The sequence below is a fragment of the Heptranchias perlo genome, chromosome X, assembly GCF_035084215.1.
Source record: "Heptranchias perlo isolate sHepPer1 chromosome X, sHepPer1.hap1, whole genome shotgun sequence".
NCBI classification, from domain to species: Eukaryota; Metazoa; Chordata; class Chondrichthyes; order Hexanchiformes; family Hexanchidae; genus Heptranchias; species Heptranchias perlo.
The window spans coordinates 19,531,371-19,551,293 of NC_090370.1; positions in this window are offsets into that span (position 1 = coordinate 19,531,371).

Here is a 19,923-nt window from a genome sequence, read left to right on the forward strand (position 1 = left end):
GTGAATCTGTTCCTCTAGATCAGTGTATCTATGGCCCTGGATCATTGTATCTGTTCCCCCGGATCAGTGTCTCTGTTCCCCAAGATCTGTGTATCTGTTCCTCTCGATCAGTGTGTCTGTTCCCCCAGATCAGTGTATCTGTTGCTCTCGATCAGCGTATCTGTTCCACTCGATCAGTGTATCTGTTCCCCAAGATCAGTGTATCTGTTCCTCTCGATCAGTGTATCTGTTCCCCTCGATCAGTGTATCTGTTCCCCAAGATCAGTGTATCTGTTCCCCCAGATCAGTGTATCTGTTCCCCCAGATCAGTGTATCTGTTCCCCAAGATCAGTGTATCTGTTCCCCCAGATCAGTGTATCTGTTCCCCAAGATCTGTGTATCTGTTCCTCTCGATCAGTGTGTCTGTTCCCCCAGATCAGTGTATCTGTTGCTCTCGATCAGTGAATCTGTTCCACTCGATCAGTGTATCTGTTCCCCAAGATCAGTGTATCTGTTCCTCTCGATCAGTGTATCTGTTCCACTCGATCAGTGTATCTGTTCCCCAAGATCAGTGTATCTGTTCCCCTCGATCAGTGTATCTGTTCCCCAAGATCAGTGTATCTGTTCCCCTCGATCAGTGTATCTGTTCCCCAAGATCAGTGTATCTGTTCCCCTCGATCAGTGTATCTGTTCCCCAAGATCAGTGTATCTGTTCCCCTGGATCAGTGTATCTGCTCCCCTAGATCAGTGTATCTGTTCCTCTCGATCAGTGTATCTGTTCCCCGAGATCAGTGTATCTGTTCCCCCAGATCAGTGTATCTGTTCCCCAAGATCAGTGCATCTGTTCCCCAAGATCAGTGTATCTGTTCCCCCAGATCAGTGTATCTGTTCCCCAAGATCAGTGTATCTGTTCCCCCAGATCAGTGCATCTGTTCCCCCGGATCAGTGTATCTGTTCCCCCAGATCAGTGTATCTGTTCCCCCAGATCAGTGCATCTGTTCCTCTCGATCAGTGCATCTGTTCCTCTCGATCAGTGTATCTGTTCCCCTGGATCAGTGTGTCTGTTCCCCTGGATCAGTGTATCTGTTCCTCTTGAACAGTGTATCTATTCCCCCAGATCAGTGGATCTATTCCCCCAGATCAGTTGATCTATTCCCCCAGATCAGTGGATCTATTTCCCCAGATTAGTTGATCTATTCCCCCAGATCAGTGGATCTATTCCCCCAGATCAGTTGATCTATTCCCCCAGATCAGTGGATCTATTCCCCCAGATCAGTGTATCTGTTCCCCAAGATCAGTGTATCTGTTCCTCTCGATCAGTGTATCTGTTCCCCTGGATCAGTGTATCTGTTCCTCTAGATCAGTGTATCTATTGCCCTGGATCATTGTATCTGTTCCCCCGGATCAGTGTCTCTGTTCCCCAAGATCTGTGTATCTGTTCCTCTCGATCAGTGTATCTGTTCCTCTCGATCAGTGAATCTGTTCCTCTCGATCAGTGTATCTGTTCCTCTAGATCAGTGTATCTATTGCCCTGGATCATTGTATCTGTTCCCCCGGATCAGTGTCTCTGTTCCCCAAGATCTGTGTATCTGTTCCTCTCGATCAGTGTATCTGTTCCTCTCGATCAGTGAATCTGTTCCTCTCGATCAGTGTATCTGTTCCCCTCGATCAGTGTATCTGTTCCACTGGATCAGTGTATCTGTTCCTCTCGATCAGTGAATCTGTTCCTCTAGATCAGTGTATCTATTGCCCTGGATCATTGTATCTGTTCCCCCGGATCAGTGTCTCTGTTCCCCAAGATCTGTGTATCTGTTCCTCTCGATCAGTGTGTCTGTTCCCCCAGATCAGTGTATCTGCTGCTCTCGATCAGTGTATCTGTTCCACTCGATCAGTGTATCTGTTCCCCAAGATCAGTGTATCTGTTCCTCTCGATCAGTGTATCTGTTCCACTCGATCAGTGTATCTGTTCCCCAAGATCAGTGTATCTGTTCCCCTCGATCAGTGTATCTGTTCCCCCAGATCAGTGTATCTGTTCCCCCAGATCAGTGTATCTGTTCCCCCAGATCAGTGTATCTGTTCCCCCAGATCAGTGTATCTGTTCCCCCAGATCAGTGTATCTGTTCCCCCAGATCAGTGTATCTGTTCCTCCAGATCAGTGTATCTGTTCCCCAAGATCAGTGTATCTGTTCCCCCAGATCAGTGTATCTGTTCCCCAAGATCTGTGTATCTGTTCCTCTCGATCAGTGTGTCTGTTCCCCCAGATCAGTGTATCTGTTGCTCTCGATCAGTGTATCTGTTCCACTCGATCAGTGTATCTGTTCCCCAAGATCAGTGTATCTGTTCCTCTCGATCAGTGTATCTGTTCCACTCGATCAGTATATCTGTTCCCCAAGATCAGTGTATCTGTTCCCCAAGATCAGTGTATCTGTTCCCCTCGATCAGTGTATCTGTTCCCCAAGATCAGTGTATCTGTTCCCCCAGATCAGTGTATCTGTTGCCCAAGATCAGTGTATCTGTTCCTCTCGATCATTGTGTCTGTTCCCCTAGATCAGTGTATCTGTTCCCCTGGATCAGTGTATCTGTTCCCCAAGATCAGTGTATCTGTTCCCCTGGATCAGTGTATCTGTTCCCCGAGATCAGTGTATCTATTCCCCTAGATCAGTGTATCTGTTCCTCTCGATCAGTGTATCTGTTCCCCCGGATCAGTGTATCTGTTCTTCTCGATCAGTGTATCTGTTCCTCTCGATCATTGTGTCTGTTCCCCTAGATCAGTGTATCTGTTCCCCTGGATCAGTGTATCTGTTCCCCAAGATCAGTGTATCTGTTCCCCTGGATCAGTGTATCTGTTCCCCGAGATCAGTGTATCTATTCCCCTATATCAGTGTATCTGTTCCTCTCGATCAGTGTATCTGTTCCCCCGGATCAGTGTATCTGTTCTTCTCGATCAGTGTATCTGTTCCCCGAGATCAGTGTATCTGTTCCCCCAGATCAGTGTATCTGTTCCCCAAGATCAGTGTATCTGTTCCCCAAGATCAGCGTATCTGTTCCCCCGGATCAGTGTATCTGTTCCCCAAGATCAGTGTATCTATTCCCCAAGATCAGTGTATCTGTTCCCCAAGATCAGTGGATCTATTCCCCCAGATCAGTGGATCGATTCCCTCAGATCAGTTGATCTATTCCCCTAGATCAGTGTATCTGTTCCCCCAGATCAGTGAATCTGTTCCTCTCGATCAGTGTATCTGTTCCTCCAGATCAGTGTATCTGTTCCTCTCGATCAGTGAATCTGTTCCTCTCGATCAGTGTATCTGTTCCTCCAGATCAGTGTATCTTTTTCTTCTCGATCAGTGTATCTGTTCCCCAAGATCAGTGTATCTGTTCCTTCAGATCAGTGTATCTGTTCCCCAAGATCAGTGTATCTGTTCCCCAAGATCAGTACATCTGTTCCCCAAGATCAGTGTATCTGTTCCTCTAGATCAGTGTATCTGTTTCTTCTCGATCAGTGTAACTGTTCCCCAAGATCAGTGTATCTGTTCCCCAAGATCAGTGTATCTGTTCCTCTCGATCAGTGCATCTGTTCCCCCAGATCAGTGTATCTGTTCCCCAAGATCAGTGTATCTGTTCCTCCAGATCAGTGTATCTGTTCCTCTCGATCAGTGAATCTGTTCCTCTCGATCAGTGTATCTGTTCCTCCAGATCAGTGTATCTTTTTCTTCTCGATCAGTGTATCTGTTCCCCAAGATCAGTGTATCTGTTCCTTCAGATCAGTGTATCTGTTCCACAAGATCAGTGTATCTGTTCCCCAAGATCAGTACATCTGTTCCCCAAGATCAGTGTATCTGTTCCTCTAGATCAGTGTATCTGTTTCTTCTCGATCAGTGTAACTGTTCCCCAAGATCAGTGTATCTGTTCCCCAAGATCAGTGTATCTGTTCCTCTCGATCAGTGTATCTGTTCCCCAAGATCAGTGTATCTGTTCCTCTCGATCAGTGTATCTGTTCCCCAAGATCAGTGTATCTGTTCCCCAAGATCAGTGTATCTGTTCCCCAAGATCAGTGTATCTGTTCCTCTAGATCAGTGCATCTGTTCTCCAAGATCAGTGTATCTGTTTCTTCTCGATCAGTGTATCTGTTCCACTCGATCAGTGTATCTGTTCCCCAAGATCAGTGTATCTGTTCCTCTCGATCAGTGTATCTGTTCCCCAAGATCAGTGTATCTGTTCCTCTCGATCAGTGTATCTGTTCCTCTAGATCAGTGTATCTGTTTCTTCTCGATCAGTGCATCTGTTCCCCTCGATCAGTGTATCTGTTCCCCAAGATCAGTGCATCTGTTCCCCAAGATCAGTGTATCTGTTCCCCAAGATCAGTGCATCTGTTCCCCAAGATCAGTGTATCTGTTCCCCAAGATCAGTGTATCTGTTCCTCTCGATCAGTGTATCTGTTCCTCCAGATCAGTGTATCTGTTCCTCTCGATCAGTGAATCTGTTCCTCTCGATCAGTGTATCTGTTCCTCCAGATCAGTGTATCTTTTTCTTCTCGATCAGTGTATCTGTTCCCCAAGATCAGTGTATCTGTTCCTTCAGATCAGTGTATCTGTTCCCCAAGATCAGTGTATCTGTTCCCCAAGATCAGTACATCTGTTCCCCAAGATCAGTGTATCTGTTCCTCTAGATCAGTGTATCTGTTTCTTCTCGATCAGTGTAACTGTTCCCCAAGATCAGTGTATCTGTTCCCCAAGATCAGTGTATCTGTTCCTCTCGATCAGTGCATCTGTTCCCCCAGATCAGTGTATCTGTTCCCCAAGATCAGTGTATCTGTTCCTCCAGATCAGTGTATCTGTTCCTCTCGATCAGTGAATCTGTTCCTCTCGATCAGTGTATCTGTTCCTCCAGATCAGTGTATCTTTTTCTTCTCGATCAGTGTATCTGTTCCCCAAGATCAGTGTATCTGTTCCTTCAGATCAGTGTATCTGTTCCACAAGATCAGTGTATCTGTTCCCCAAGATCAGTACATCTGTTCCCCAAGATCAGTGTATCTGTTCCTCTAGATCAGTGTATCTGTTTCTTCTCGATCAGTGTAACTGTTCCCCAAGATCAGTGTATCTGTTCCCCAAGATCAGTGTATCTGTTCCTCTCGATCAGTGTATCTGTTCCCCAAGATCAGTGTATCTGTTCCTCTCGATCAGTGTATCTGTTCCCCAAGATCAGTGTATCTGTTCCCCAAGATCAGTGTATCTGTTCCCCAAGATCAGTGTATCTGTTCCTCTAGATCAGTGCATCTGTTCTCCAAGATCAGTGTATCTGTTTCTTCTCGATCAGTGTATCTGTTCCACTCGATCAGTGTATCTGTTCCCCAAGATCAGTGTATCTGTTCCTCTCGATCAGTGTATCTGTTCCCCAAGATCAGTGTATCTGTTCCTCTCGATCAGTGTATCTGTTCCTCTAGATCAGTGTATCTGTTTCTTCTCGATCAGTGCATCTGTTCCCCTCGATCAGTGTATCTGTTCCCCAAGATCAGTGCATCTGTTCCCCAAGATCAGTGTATCTGTTCCCCAAGATCAGTGCATCTGTTCCCCAAGATCAGTGTATCTGTTCCCCAAGATCAGTGTATCTGTTCATCTCGATCAGTGCATCTGTTCCCCAAGATCAGTGTATCTGTTCATCTAGATCAGTGCATCTGTTCCCTAAATCAGTGTATCTGTTCACTAAATCAGTGTATCTGTTCCCCAAGATCAGTGTATCTGTTCCCCAAGATCAGTGCATCTGTTCCGCAAGATCAGTGCATCTGTTCGCTAAATCAGTGTATCTGTTCCCCAAGATCAGTGCATATGTTCATCTAGATCAGTGCATCTGTTCCCCTAGATCAGTGTATCTGTTCCCCAAGATCAGTGCATCTGTTCCCTAAATCAGTGTATCTGTTCCTCAAGATCAGTGCATCTGTTCCCTAAATCAGTGTATCTGTTCCCCAAGATCAGTGCATATGTTCATCTGGAACAGTGCATCTGTTCTCCAAGATCATTGCATCTGTTCCTCTAGATCAGTGTATCTGTTCCCCAAGATCAGTTTATCTGCTTCCTCTCGATCAGTGTATCTGTTCCCCAAGATCAGTGAATCTGTTCCTCTCGATCAGTGTATCTGTTCCCCAAGATCAGTTTATCTGTTCCTCTCGATCAGTGTATCTGTTCCTCTTGATCAGTGTCTCTGTTCCTCTAGATCAGTGTATCTGTTCCCCTCGATCAGTGTATCTGTTCCTCTTGATCAGTGTATCTGTTCCTCTCGATCAGTGTATCTGTTCCTCTCGATCAGTGTATCTGTTCATCTCGATCAGTGCATCTGTTCCTCTCGATCAGTGTATCTGTTCCTCTCGATCAGTGCATCTGTTCCTCTCGATCAGTGTATCTGTTCCTCTCGATCAGTGTATCTGTTCCTCTCGATCAGTGCATCTGTTCCCCGAGATCAGTGTATCTGTTCCTCTCGATCAGTGTATCTGTTCCCCTCGATCAGTGTATCTGTTCCTCTAGATCAGTGTATCTGTTCCCCCAGATCAGTGTATCTGTTCCCCGAGATCAGTTTATCTGTTCCTCTCGATCAGTGTATCTGTTCCCCTTGATCAGTGTATCTGTTCCTCTTGATCAGTGTCTCTGTTCCTCTAGATCAGTGTATCTGTTCCTCTTGATCAGTGTATCTGTTCCTCTCGATCAGTGTATCTGTTCCCTGAGATCAGTGTATCTGTTCCTCTCGATCAGTGCATCTGTTCCTCTCGATCAGTGTATCTGTTCCTCTTGATCAGTGTATCTGTTCCTCTCGATCAGTGTATCTGTTCCCTGAGATCAGTGTATCTGTTCCTCTCGATCAGTGTATCTGTTCCTCTCGATCAGTGTATCTGTTCCCTGAGACATGTGTATCTGTTCCTCTCGATCAGTGTATCTGTTCCTCTCGATCAGTGTATCTGTTCCTCTTGATCAGTGTATCTGTTCCTTGAGATCAGTGTATCTGTTCCCCTCGATCAGTGTATCTGTTCCTCTCGATCAGTGTATCTGTTCCTCTCGATCAGTGTATCTGTTCCCTGAGACATGTGTATCTGTTCCTCTCGATCAGTGTATCTGTTCCTCTCGATCAGTGTATTTGTTCCTCTCGATCAGTGTATCTGTTCCTCTCGATCAGTGTATCTGTTCCCTGAGACATGTGTATCTGTTCCTCTCGATCAGTGTATCTGTTCCTCTTGATCAGTGTATCTGTTCCCTGAGATCAGTGTATCTGTTCCCTGAGATCAGTGTGTCTGTTCCCTGAGATCAGTGTATCTGTTCCTCTCGATCAGTATCTGTTCCTTGAGATCAGTGTATCTGTTCCCCCGGATCAGTGTATCTGTTCCCTGAGATCAGTGTATCTGTTCCCTGAGATCAGTGTATCTGTTCCTCTCGATCAGTGTGTCTGTTCCCTGAGATCAGTGTATCTGTTCCTCTCGATCAGTGTATCTGTTCCCTGAGATCAGTGTATCTGTTCCTCTCGATCAGTATCTGTTCCTTGAGATCAGTGCATCTGTTCCCTGAGATCAGTGTATCTGTTCCTCTCGATCAGTATCTGTTCCTTGAGATCAGTGCATCTGTTCCTCTCGATCAGTGCATCTGTTCCCTGAGATCAGTGTATCTGTTCCTCTCGATCAGTATCTGTTCCTCTCGATCAGTGTATCTGTTCCCCTTGATCAGTGTATCTGTTCCTCTTGATCAGTGTCTCTGTTCCTCTAGATCAGTGTATCTGTTCCCCTCGATCAGTGTATCTGTTCCTCTTGATCAGTGTATCTGTTCCTCTCGATCAGTGTATCTGTTCCCTGAGATCAGTGTATCTGTTCCTCTCGATCAGTGCATCTGTTCCCCCAGATCAGTGTATCTGTTCCCCAAGATCAGTGTATCTGTTCCCCAAGATCTGTGTATCTGTTCCTCTCGATCAGTGTGTCTGTTCCCCCAGATCAGTGTATCTGTTGCTCTCGATCAGTGTATCTGTTCCACTCGATCAGTGTATCTGTTCCCCAAGATCAGTGTATCTGTTCCTCTCGATCAGTGTATCTGTTCCACTCGATCAGTATATCTGTTCCCCAAGATCAGTGTATCTGTTCCCCTCGATCAGTGTATCTGTTCCCCAAGATCAGTGTATCTGTTCCCCTCGATCAGTGTATCTGTTCCCCAAGATCAGTGTATCTGTTCCCCCAGATCAGTGTATCTGTTGCCCAAGATCAGTGTATCTGTTCCTCTCGATCAGTGTGTCTGTTCCCCTAGATCAGTGTATCTGTTCCCCTGGATCAGTGTATCTGTTCCCCAAGATCAGTGTATCTGTTCCCCTGGATCAGTGTATCTGTTCCCCGAGATCAGTGTATCTATTCCCCTAGATCAGTGTATCTGTTCCTCTCGATCAGTGTATCTGTTCCCCCGGATCAGTGTATCTGTTCTTCTCGATCAGTGTATCTGTTCCCCGAGATCAGTGTATCTGTTCCTCTCGATCAGTGTATCTGTTCCCCTGGATCAGTGTATCTGTTCCCCGAGATCAGTGTATCTATTCCCCTATATCAGTGTATCTGTTCCTCTCGATCAGTGTATCTGTTCCCCCGGATCAGTGTATCTGTTCTTCTCGATCAGTGTATCTGTTCCCCGAGATCAGTGTATCTGTTCCCCCAGATCAGTGTATCTATTCCCCAAGATCAGTGTATCTGTTCCCCAAGATCAGCGTATCTGTTCCCCCGGATCAGTGTATCTGTTCCCCAAGATCAGTGTATCTATTCCCCAAGATCAGTGTATCTGTTCCCCAAGATCAGTGGATCTATTCCCCCAGATGAGTGCATCTATTCCCCCAGATCAGTGGATCTATTCCCCCAGATCAGTGGATCGATTCCCTCAGATCAGTTGATCTATTCCCCTAGATCAGTGTATCTGTTCCCCCAGATCAGTGAATCTGTTCCTCTCGATCAGTGTATCTGTTCCTCCAGATCAGTGTATCTGTTCCTCTCGATCAGTGAATCTATTCCTCTCGATCAGTGTATCTGTTCCTCCAGATCAGTGTATCTTTTTCTTCTCGATCAGTGTATCTGTTCCCCAAGATCAGTGTATCTGTTCCTTCAGATCAGTGTATCTGTTCCACAAGATCAGTGTATCTGTTCCCCAAGATCAGTACATCTGTTCCCCAAGATCAGTGTATCTGTTCCTCTAGATCAGTGTATCTGTTTCTTCTCGATCAGTGTAACTGTTCCCCAAGATCAGTGTATCTGTTCCCCAAGATCAGTGTATCTGTTCCTCTCGATCAGTGTATCTGTTCCCCAAGATCAGTGTATCTGTTCCTCTCGATCAGTGTATCTGTTCCCCAAGATCAGTGTATCTGTTCCCCAAGATCAGTGTATCTGTTCCTCTAGATCAGTGCATCTGTTCCCCAAGATCAGTGTATCTGTTCCTCTCGATCAGTGTATCTGTTCCCCAAGATCAGTGTATCTGTTCCTCTCGATCAGTGTATCTGTTCCTCTAGATCAGTGTATCTGTTTCTTCTCGATCAGTGCATCTGTTCCCCTCGATCAGTGTATCTGTTCCCCAAGATCAGTGCATCTGTTCCCCAAGATCAGTGTATCTGTTCCCCAAGATCAGTGCATCTGTTCCCCAAGATCAGTGTATCTGTTCCCCAAGATCAGTGTATCTGTTCATCTAGATCAGTGCATCTGTTCCCCAAGATCAGTGTATCTGTTCATCTAGATCAGTGCATCTGTTCCCTAAATCAGTGTATCTGTTCACTAAATCAGTGTATCTGTTCCCCAAGATCAGTGTATCTGTTCCCCAAGATCAGTGCATCTGTTCCGCAAGATCAGTGCATCTGTTCGCTAAATCAGTGTATCTGTTCCCCAAGATCAGTGCATATGTTCATCTAGATCAGTGCATCTGTTCCCCTAGATCAGTGTATCTGTTCCCCAAGATCAGTGCATCTGTTCCCTAAATCAGTGTATCTGTTCCTCAAGATCAGTGCATCTGTTCCCTAAATCAGTGTATCTGTTCCCCAAGATCAGTGCATATGTTCATCTGGAACAGTGCATCTGTTCTCCAAGATCATTGCATCTGTTCCTCTAGATCAGTGTATCTGTTCCCCAAGATCAGTTTATCTGTTCCCTCTCGATCAGTGTATCTGTTCCCCAAGATCAGTGAATCTGTTCCTCTCGATCAGTGTATCTGTTCCCCAAGATCAGTTTATCTGTTCCTCTCGATCAGTGTATCTGTTCCTCTTGATCAGTGTCTCTGTTCCTCTAGATCAGTGTATCTGTTCCCCTCGATCAGTGTATCTGTTCCTCTCGATCAGTGTATCTGTTCCTCTCGATCAGTGTATCTGTTCCTCTCGATCAGTGTATCTGTTCCTCTCGATCAGTGCATCTGTTCCTCTCGATCAGTGTATCTGTTCCTCTCGATCAGTGCATCTGTTCCTCTCGATCAGTGTATCTGTTCCTCTCGATCAGTGCATCTGTTCCCCGAGATCAGTGTATCTGTTCCTCTCGATCAGTGTATCTGTTCCCCTCGATCAGTGTATCTGTTCCTCTAGATCAGTGTATCTGTTCCCCCAGATCAGTGTATCTGTTCCACGAGATTAGTTTATCTGTTCCTCTCGATCAGTATATCTGTTCCCCTTGATCAGTGCATCTGTTCCTCTTGATCAGTGTCTCTGTTCCTCTAGATCAGTGTATCTGTTCCCCTCGATCAGTGTATCTGTTCCTCTTGATCAGTGTATCTGTTCCTCTCGATCAGTGTATCTGTTCCCTGAGATCAGTGTATCTGTTCCTCTCGATCAGTGCATCTGTTCCTCTCGATCAGTGTATCTGTTCCTCTTGATCAGTGTATCTGTTCCTCTCGATCAGTGTATCTGTTCCCTGAGATCAGTGTATCTGTTCCTCTCGATCAGTGTATCTGTTCCTCTCGATCAGTGTATCTGTTCCCTGAGACATGTGTATCTGTTCCTCTCGATCAGTGTATCTGTTCCTCTCGATCAGTGTATCTATTCCTCTTGATCAGTGTATCTGTTCCTTGAGATCAGTGTATCTGTTCCCCTCGATCAGTGTATCTGTTCCTCTCGATCAGTGTATCTGTTCCTCTCGATCAGTGTATCTGTTCCCTGAGACATGTGTATCTGTTCCTCTCGATCAGTGTATCTGTTCCTCTCGATCAGTGTATTTGTTCCTCTCGATCAGTGTATCTGTTCCTCTCGATCAGTGTATCTGTTCCCTGAGACATGTGTATCTGTTCCTCTCGATCAGTGTATCTGTTCCTCTCGATCAGTGTATCTGTTCCTCTTGATCAGTGTATCTGTTCCTTGAGATCAGTGTATCTGTTCCCCCGGATCAGTGTATCTGTTCCCTGAGATCAGTGTATCTGTTCCCTGAGATCAGTGTATCTGTTCCTCTCGATCAGTGTGTCTGTTCCCTGAGATCAGTGTATCTGTTCCTCTCGATCAGTGTATCTGTTCCCTGAGATCAGTGTATCTGTTCCTCTCGATCAGTATCTGTTCCTTGAGATCAGTGCATCTGTTCCCTGAGATCAGTGTATCTGTTCCTCTCGATCAGTATCTGTTCCTTGAGATCAGTGCATCTGTTCCTCTCGATCAGTGCATCTGTTCCCTGAGATCAGTGTATCTGTTCCTCTCGATCAGTTTTCTGTTCCTCTCGATTAGTGTATCTGTTCCCCTTGATCAGTGTATCTGTTCCTCTTGATCAGTGTCTCTGTTCCTCTAGATCAGTGTATCTGTTCCCCTCGATCAGTGTATCTGTTCCTCTTGATCAGTGTATCTGTTCCTCTCGATCAGTGTATCTGTTCCCTGAGATCAGTGTATCTGTTCCTCTCGATCAGTGTATCTGTTCCTCTCGATCAGTGTATCTGTTCCCTGAGACATGTGTATCTGTTCCTCTCGATCAGTGTATCTGTTCCTCTCGATCAGTGTATCTGTTCCCTGAGACATGTGTATCTGTTCCTCTCGATCAGTGTATCTTTTCCTCTTGATCAGTGTATCTGTTCCTCTCGATCAGTGTATCTGTTCCTCTCGATCAGTGTATCTGTTCCTCTCGATCAGTGTATCTGTTCCTCTCGATTAGTGTATCTGTTCCTCTCGATCAGTGCATCTGTTCCTCTCGATCAGTGCATCTGTTCCCCGAGATCAGTGTATCTGTTCCTCTCGATCAGTGTATCTGTTCCCCTCGCTCAGTGTATCTGTTCCTCTGGATCAGTGTATCTGTTCCCCCAGATCAGTGTATCTGTTCCCCAAGATCAGTTTATCTGTTCCTCTCGATCAGTGTATCTGTTCCCCTTGATCAGTGTATCTGTTCCTCTTGATCAGTGTCTCTGTTCCTCTAGATCAGTGTATCTGTTCCCTGAGATCAGTCTATCTGTTCCCTGAGATCAGTGTGTCTGTTCCCTGAGATCAGTGTATCTGTTCCTCTCGATCAGTGTATCTGTTCCTCTTGATCAGTGTATCTGTTCCTTGAGATCAGTGTATCTGTTCCCTGAGATCAGTGTATCTGTTCCCTGAGATCAGTGTGTCTGTTCCCTGAGATCAGTGTATCTGTTCCTCTCGATAAGTATCTGTTCCTTGAGATCAGTGTATCTGTTCCCCCGGATCAGTGTATCTGTTCCCTGAGATCAGTGTATCTGTTCCCTGAGATCAGTGTATCTGTTCCTCTCGATCAGTGTGTCTGTTCCCTGAGATCAGTGTATCTGTTCCTCTCGATCAGTGTATCTGTTCCCTGAGATCAGTGTATCTGTTCCTCTCGATCAGTATCTGTTCCTTGAGATCAGTGCATCTGTTCCCTGAGATCAGTGTATCTGTTCCTCTCGATCAGTATCTGTTCCTTGAGATCAGTGCATCTGTTCCTCTCGATCAGTGCATCTGTTCCCTGAGATCAGTGTACCTGTTCCCCTCGATCAGTATGTCTGTTCCCATAGATCAGTGTATCTCGTCCTCTCGATCAGTGCATCTGTTCTCCAAGATTTTGATGGTATTAGACAGGAACTTTCAGAAGTTGATTGGGAGAGTCTGTTGGCAGGCAAAGGGACGTCTGGTAAGTGGGAGGCCTTCAAAAGTGTGTTAACCAGGGTTCAGGGTAAGCACATTCCTTATAAATTGAAGGGCAAGGCTGGTAGAAGTAGGGAACCTTGGATGACTCGGGAGATTGAGGCTCTAGTCAGAAAGAAGAAGGAGGCATATGACATGCATAGGCAGCTGGGATCAAGTGGATCCCTTGAAGAGTATGGAGATTGCCAGAGCAGAGTTAAGAGAGAAATCAGGAGGGCAAAAAGGGGACATGAGATTGATTTGGCAGATAAGGCAAAGGTGAATCCAAAGAGCTTCTACAAATACATAAAGGGCAAATGAGTAACTAGGGAGAGAGTAGGGCCTCTTAAGGATCAACAAGGTCATCTATGTGCGGAACCACAAGAGATGGGTGAGATCCTAAATGAATATTTCGCATCAGTATTTACTGTTGAGAAAGGCATGGATGTTGGGGAACTTGGGGAAATAAATAGTGATGTCTTGAGGAGTGTACATATTACAGAGAGGGAGGTGCTGGAAGTCTTAACGCGCATCAAGGTAGATAAATCTCCGGGACCTGATGAAATGTATCCCAGGACGTTATGGGAGGTTAGGGAGGAAATTGCGGGTCCCCTAGCAGAGATATTTGAATCATCCACTGCTACAGGTGAGGTGCCTGAAGATTGGAGGGTAGCAAATGTTGTGCCTTTGTTTAAGAAGGGCGGCAGGGAAAAGCCTGGGAACTACAGACCGGTGAGCCTGACATCTGTAGTGGGTAAGTTGTTAGTGGGTGTTCTGAGGGACAGGATCGACAGGCATTTGGAGAGGCAGGGACTGACAGGAACAGTCAGCACGGTTTTGTGAGAGGAAAATCATGTCTCACGAATTTGATTGAGTTTTTTGAAGGGGTAACCAAGAAGATAGATGAGGGCTGTGCAGTAGACGTGGTCTACATGGACTTCAGCAAAGCCTTTGACAAGGTACCGCATGGTAGGTTGTTACATAAGGTTGGATCTCACGGGATCCAAGGTGAGGTAGCCAATTGGATACAAAATTGGATTGACGACAGAAGACAGAGGGTGGTTGTCAAGGGTTGGTTTTCAAATTGGAGGCCTGTGAGCAGCGGTGTGCCTCAGGGATCGGTGCTGGGTCCGCTGTTATTTCTTATTTATATTAATGATTTGGATGAGAATGTAGGAGGCATGGTTAGTAAGTTTGCAGCTGACACCAAGATTGGTGGCATTGTGGACAGTGAAGAAGGTTATCTAGGATTGCAACGGGATCTTGATAAATTGGGACAGTGGGCCGATGAATGGCAGATGGAGTTTAATTTAGATAAATGTGAGGTGATGCATCTTGGTAGATCGAATCGGGCCAGGACCTACTCCGTTAATGGTAGGGCGTTGGGGAGAGTTATAGAACAAAGAGATCTAGGAGTACAGGTTCATAGCTCCTTGAAAGTGGAGTCACAGGTGGATAGGGTGGTGAAGAAGGCATTCAGCATGCTTGGTTTCATTGGTCAGAACATTGAATACAGGAGTTGGGATGTCTTGTTGAAGTTGTACAAGACATTAGTAAGGCCACACTTGGAATACTGTGTACAGTTCTGGTCACCCTATTATAGAATGGATATTATTAAACTAGAAAGAGTGCAGAAAAGATTTATTAGGATGCTACCGGGACTTGATGGTTTGACTTATAGGGAGAGGTTGGATAGACTGAGACTTTTTTCCCTGGAGAGTAGGAGGTTTAGGGGTGATCTTATAGAAGTCTATAAAATAATGAGGGGCATAGATAAAGTAGATAGTCAAAATCTTTTCCCAAAGGTAGGGGAGTCTATAACGAGGGGGCATAGATTTAAGGTGAGAGGGGAGAGATACAAAAGGGTCCAGAGGGGCAATTTTTTCACTCAAAGGGTGGTGAGTGTCTGGAACGAGCTGCCAGAGGCAGTAGCAGAGGCGGGTACAATTTTGTCTTTCAAAAAGCATTTGGACAGTTACATGGGTAAGATGGGTATAGATGGATATGGGCCAAGTGCAGGCAACTGGGACTTGCTTTGTGGTATAAACTGGGCGACATGGACATGTTGGGCCGAAGGGCCTGTTTCCATGTTGTAAACTTCTATGATTCTATGATTCTATAAAATCAGTGCATCTGTTCCCCTCGATCAGTGTATCTGTTCGCCAAGATCAGTGCATATGTTCATCCAGATCAGTGCATCTGTTCCCCAAGATCAGTGCATCTGTTCATCTAGATCAGTGCATCTGTTCTCCAAGATCAGTGCATCTGTTCCCCGAGATCAGTGCATCTGTTCCCCAAGATCAGTGCATCTGTTCCCCAAGATCAGTGCATCTGTTCCCCAAGATCAGTGCATCTGTTCATCTAGATCAGTGTATCTGTTCCCCAAGATCAGTGCATCTGTTCCCCAAGATTAGTGCATCTGTTCCCCAAGATCAGTGCATCTGTTCCCCTAGATCAGTGCATCTGTTCTCCAAGATCAGTGCATCTGTTCCCCTCGATCAGTGCATCTGTTCCCCAAGATCAGTGTATCTGTTCATCTAGATCAGTGCATCTGTTCCCCAAGATCAGTGCATCTGTTCCCCTGGATCAGAGCATCTGTTCCCCTAGATCAGTGTATCTGTTCCCCAAGATCAGTGCATCTGTTCCTCTCGATCAGTGCATCTGTTCCCCTAGATCAGTGTATCTGTTCCCCAAGATCAGTGCATCTGTTCCCCAAGATCAGTGCATCTGTTCCCCAAGATCAGTGCATCTGTTCTCCAAGATCAGTGCATCTGTTCCCCTAGATCAGTGCATCTGTTCCCCAAGATCAGTGCATCTGTTCATCTAGATCAGTGCATCTGTTCCCCAAGATCAGTGCATCTGTTCCCCTCGATCAGTGCATCTGTTCCCCAAGATCAGTGCATCTGTTCATCTCGATCAATGCATCTGTTCATCGAGATCAGTGCATCTGTTCATCTAGATCAGTGCATCTGTTCCCCAAGATCAGTGCATCTGTTCCCCTCGATCAGTGCATCTGTTCCCCAAGATCAGTGCATCTGTTCCCCAAGATCAGTGCATCTGTTCATCTAGATCAGTGCATCTGTTCCCCAAGATCAGTGCATCTGTTCCCCAAGATCAGTGCATCTGTTCATCTAGATCAGTGCATCTGTTCTCCAAGATCAGTGCATCTGTTCCCCTAGATCAGAGCATCTGTTCCCCAAGATCAGTGCATCTGTTCCCCAAGATCAGTGCATCTGTTCCCCAAGATCAGTGCATCTGTTCATCTAGATCAGTGCATCTGTTCCCCAAGATCAGTGCATCTGTTCCCCTAGATCAGTGCATCTGTTCCCCAAGATCAGTGCATCTGTTCATCTCGATCAGTGCATCTGTTCATCTAGATCAGTGCATCTGTTCATCTAGATCAGTGCATCTGTTCCCCAAGATCAGTGCATCTGTTCCCCTTGATCAGTGCATCTGTTCCCCAAGATCAGTGCATCTGTTCCCCAAGATCAGTGCATCTGTTCATCTAGATCAGTGCATCTGTTCATCTAGATCAGTGCATCTGTTCCCCAAGATCAGTGCATCTGTTCCCCAAGATCAGTGTATCTGTTCCTCTCGATCAGTGCATCTGTTCCCCAAGATCAGTGCATCTGTTCCCCAAGATCAGTGCATCTGTTCCCCAAGATCAGTGCATCTGTTCGTCTGGATCAGTGCATCTGTTCATCCAGATCAGTGCATCTGTTCCCCAAGATCAGTGCATCTGTTCCCCGAGATCAGTGCATCTGTTCCCCAAGATCAGTGCATCTGTTCCCCGAGATCAGTGCATCTGTTCCCCAAGATCAGTGCATCTGTTCCCCAAGATCAGTGCATCTGTTCCCCGAGATCAGTGCATCTGTTCCCCGAGATCAGTGCATCTGTTCTCCAAGATCAGTGCATCTGTTCGCCGAGATCAGTGTATCTGTTCCCCAAGATCAGTGTATCTGTTCCCCGAGATCAGTGCATCTGTTCCCCGAGATCAGTGCATCTGTTCTCCAAGATCAGTGTATCTGTTCCACGAGATCAGTGCATCTGTTCCCCGAGATCAGTGCATCTGTTCTCCAAGATCAGTGCATCTGTTCCCCAAGATCAGTGCATCTGTTCCCCAAGATCAGTGCATCTGTTCCCCAAGATCAGTGCATCTGTTCCCCGAGATCAGTGTATCTGTTCCCCAAGATCAGTGCATCTGTTCCCCAAGATCAGTGCATCTGTTCATCTAGATCAGTGCATCTGTTCCCTAAGATCAGTGCATCTGTTCCCTAAATCAGTGTATCTGTTCCCCAAGATCAGTGCATCTGTTCCCCAAGATCAGTGCATCTGTTCCCTAAGATCAGTGCATCTGTTCCCCGATATCAGTGCATCTGTTCCCCAAGATCAGTGCATCTGTTCCCCAAGATCAGTGTATCTGTTCCTCTCGATCAGTGTCCTGTACCACGAGATCAGTGTATCTGTTCCCCCAGATCAATATGCCTGTTCCCCTCGATAAGTGTATCTGTTCCTGTAGATCTGTGTAACTGTTCCCCTCGATCAGTGTATCTGTTCCCATTGATCAGTGCATCTCTTCCTCTCGATCAGTGTTTCTGTTCCTCAAGATCTGTTCATCATTTCGTGCAGATCAGTGTATCTGTTCCCATAGGTCAGTGGATCTGTTCCCCTCGATCAGTGGATCTGTTCCTGTAGATTATTGAGTCTGTTCCTTCAGATCAGTGTATTTGTTCCCCTGGATCACTGTATCTGTTCCTCTGGATCAGTGTATCTGTTCCTGTCGATCAGTGTATCTGTTCCCTTTGATCAGTGTGTCTGATCACGTGGATCAGTGTACCTGTTCCCCTAGATCAGTGTATCTGTTGCTCTGGATCAGTGTATCTGTTCCCCTCGATCAGTGTATCTCTTCCCCTCGATCAGTGTATCTGTTCCTCTCGATCAGTGTGTCTGTTCCCCTCGATCAGTGTATCTGTTCCCCCAGATCAGTGTATCTGTTCCCCTCGATCAGTGTATCTGTTCCTCTCGATCAGTGTATCTGTTCCCCTCGATCAGTGTATCTGTTCCCCCAGATCAGTGTATCTGTTCCCCGAAATCAGTGTATCTGTTCCCCTCGATCAGTGTATCTGTTCCCCGATATCAGTGCATCTGTTCCCCTGGATCAGTGTATCTCTTCCCCTCGATCAGTGTATCTGTTCCCCTCGATCAGTGTATCTGTTCCCCGATATCAGTGTATCTGTTCCCCTGGATCAGTGTATCTGTTCCCCTTGATCAGTGTATCTGTTCCCCGAAATCAGTGTATCTGTTCCCCTGGATCAGTGTATCTGTTCCCCGATATCAGTGAATCTGTTCCCCTGGATCAGTGTATCTGTTCCCCTCGATCAGTGTATCTGTTCCCCGATATCAGTGTATCTGTTCCCCTTGATCAGTGTATCTGTTCCCCGAAATCAGTGTATCTGTTCCCCGATATCAGTGTATCTGTTCCCCTCGATCAGTGTATCTGTTCCCCTCGATCAGTGTATCTGTTCCCCGATATCAGTGTATCTGTTCCCCTGGATCAGTGTATCTGTTCCCCTTGATCAGTGTATCTGTTCCCCGATATCAGTGTATCTGTTCCTCCAGATCAGTTCATCTGTTACTCGAGATCAGTGTATCTGATCGCCTAGATGAGTGCATCTGTTCCTCTAGATCAGACTTTCTGCAATCATCACCTGTTGATATCGACTGCATATGATGATCACCTGTTTATATAGACTGGATGTGATGATCACCTGTTGAAAAAGACTGGATGCGATGATCACCTGATTAGAAAGACTGGATGTGATGATCACCTGTTTATATAGACTGGATGCGATGATCACCTGTTTCTATAGACTAGATGTGATGATCAACTGTTTATACAGACTAGATGTGATGATCAACTGTTTATATAGACTGGATGTGATGATCACCTGTTTATATAGACTGGATGCATTGATCACCTGATAAGATAGACTGGATATGATGATCACCTGTTTATATAGACTGGATGCGATGATCACCTGTTTATATAGACTGGATGTGATGATCACCTGTTTATATAGACTGGATGTGATGATCACCTGTTTATACAGACTGGATGCGATAATCACCTGTTCAGATGGACTGAATGCGATGATCAACTGTTTACTTAGACTGGATGTGATGATCACCTGTTGATAAAGACTGGATGCGATGATCACCTGTTTATATAGACTGGATGCGATGATCACCTGTTCATATAGACTGGATGTGATGATCACCTGTTTATATAGACTGGATGCATTGATCACCTGTTTATTTAGACTGGATGTGATGATCACCTGTTTATTTAGACTGGATGTGATGTTCACCTGTTCATATAGACTGGATGTGATGATCACCTGTTTATATAGATTGGATGTGATGATCACCTGTTTATATAGACTGGATGTGATGATCACCTGTTTATATAGACTGGATGTGATGATCACCTGTTTGTATAGATTGGATGTGATGATCACCTGTTCATATAGACTGGATGTGATGATCACCTGTTTATATGGACTGGATGCGATGATCACCTGTTTATACAGACTGGATGCGATGATCACCTGTTTTCTTGACTGGATGCGATGATCACCTTTTTATATTGACTGGATGCGATGAACATCTGTTTTCTTGACTGGATGCAATGATCACCTGTTTATATAGACTGGATGCAATGATCACCTGTTTATAGAGACTGGATGCGATGATCAGCTGTTTATATTGACTGGATGCGATGACCACCTGTTTATATAGACTGGATGTGATGATCACCTGTTTATATGGACTGGATGCGATGATCACCTGTTTATATAGACTGGATGTGATGATCACCTGTTTATATTGACTGGA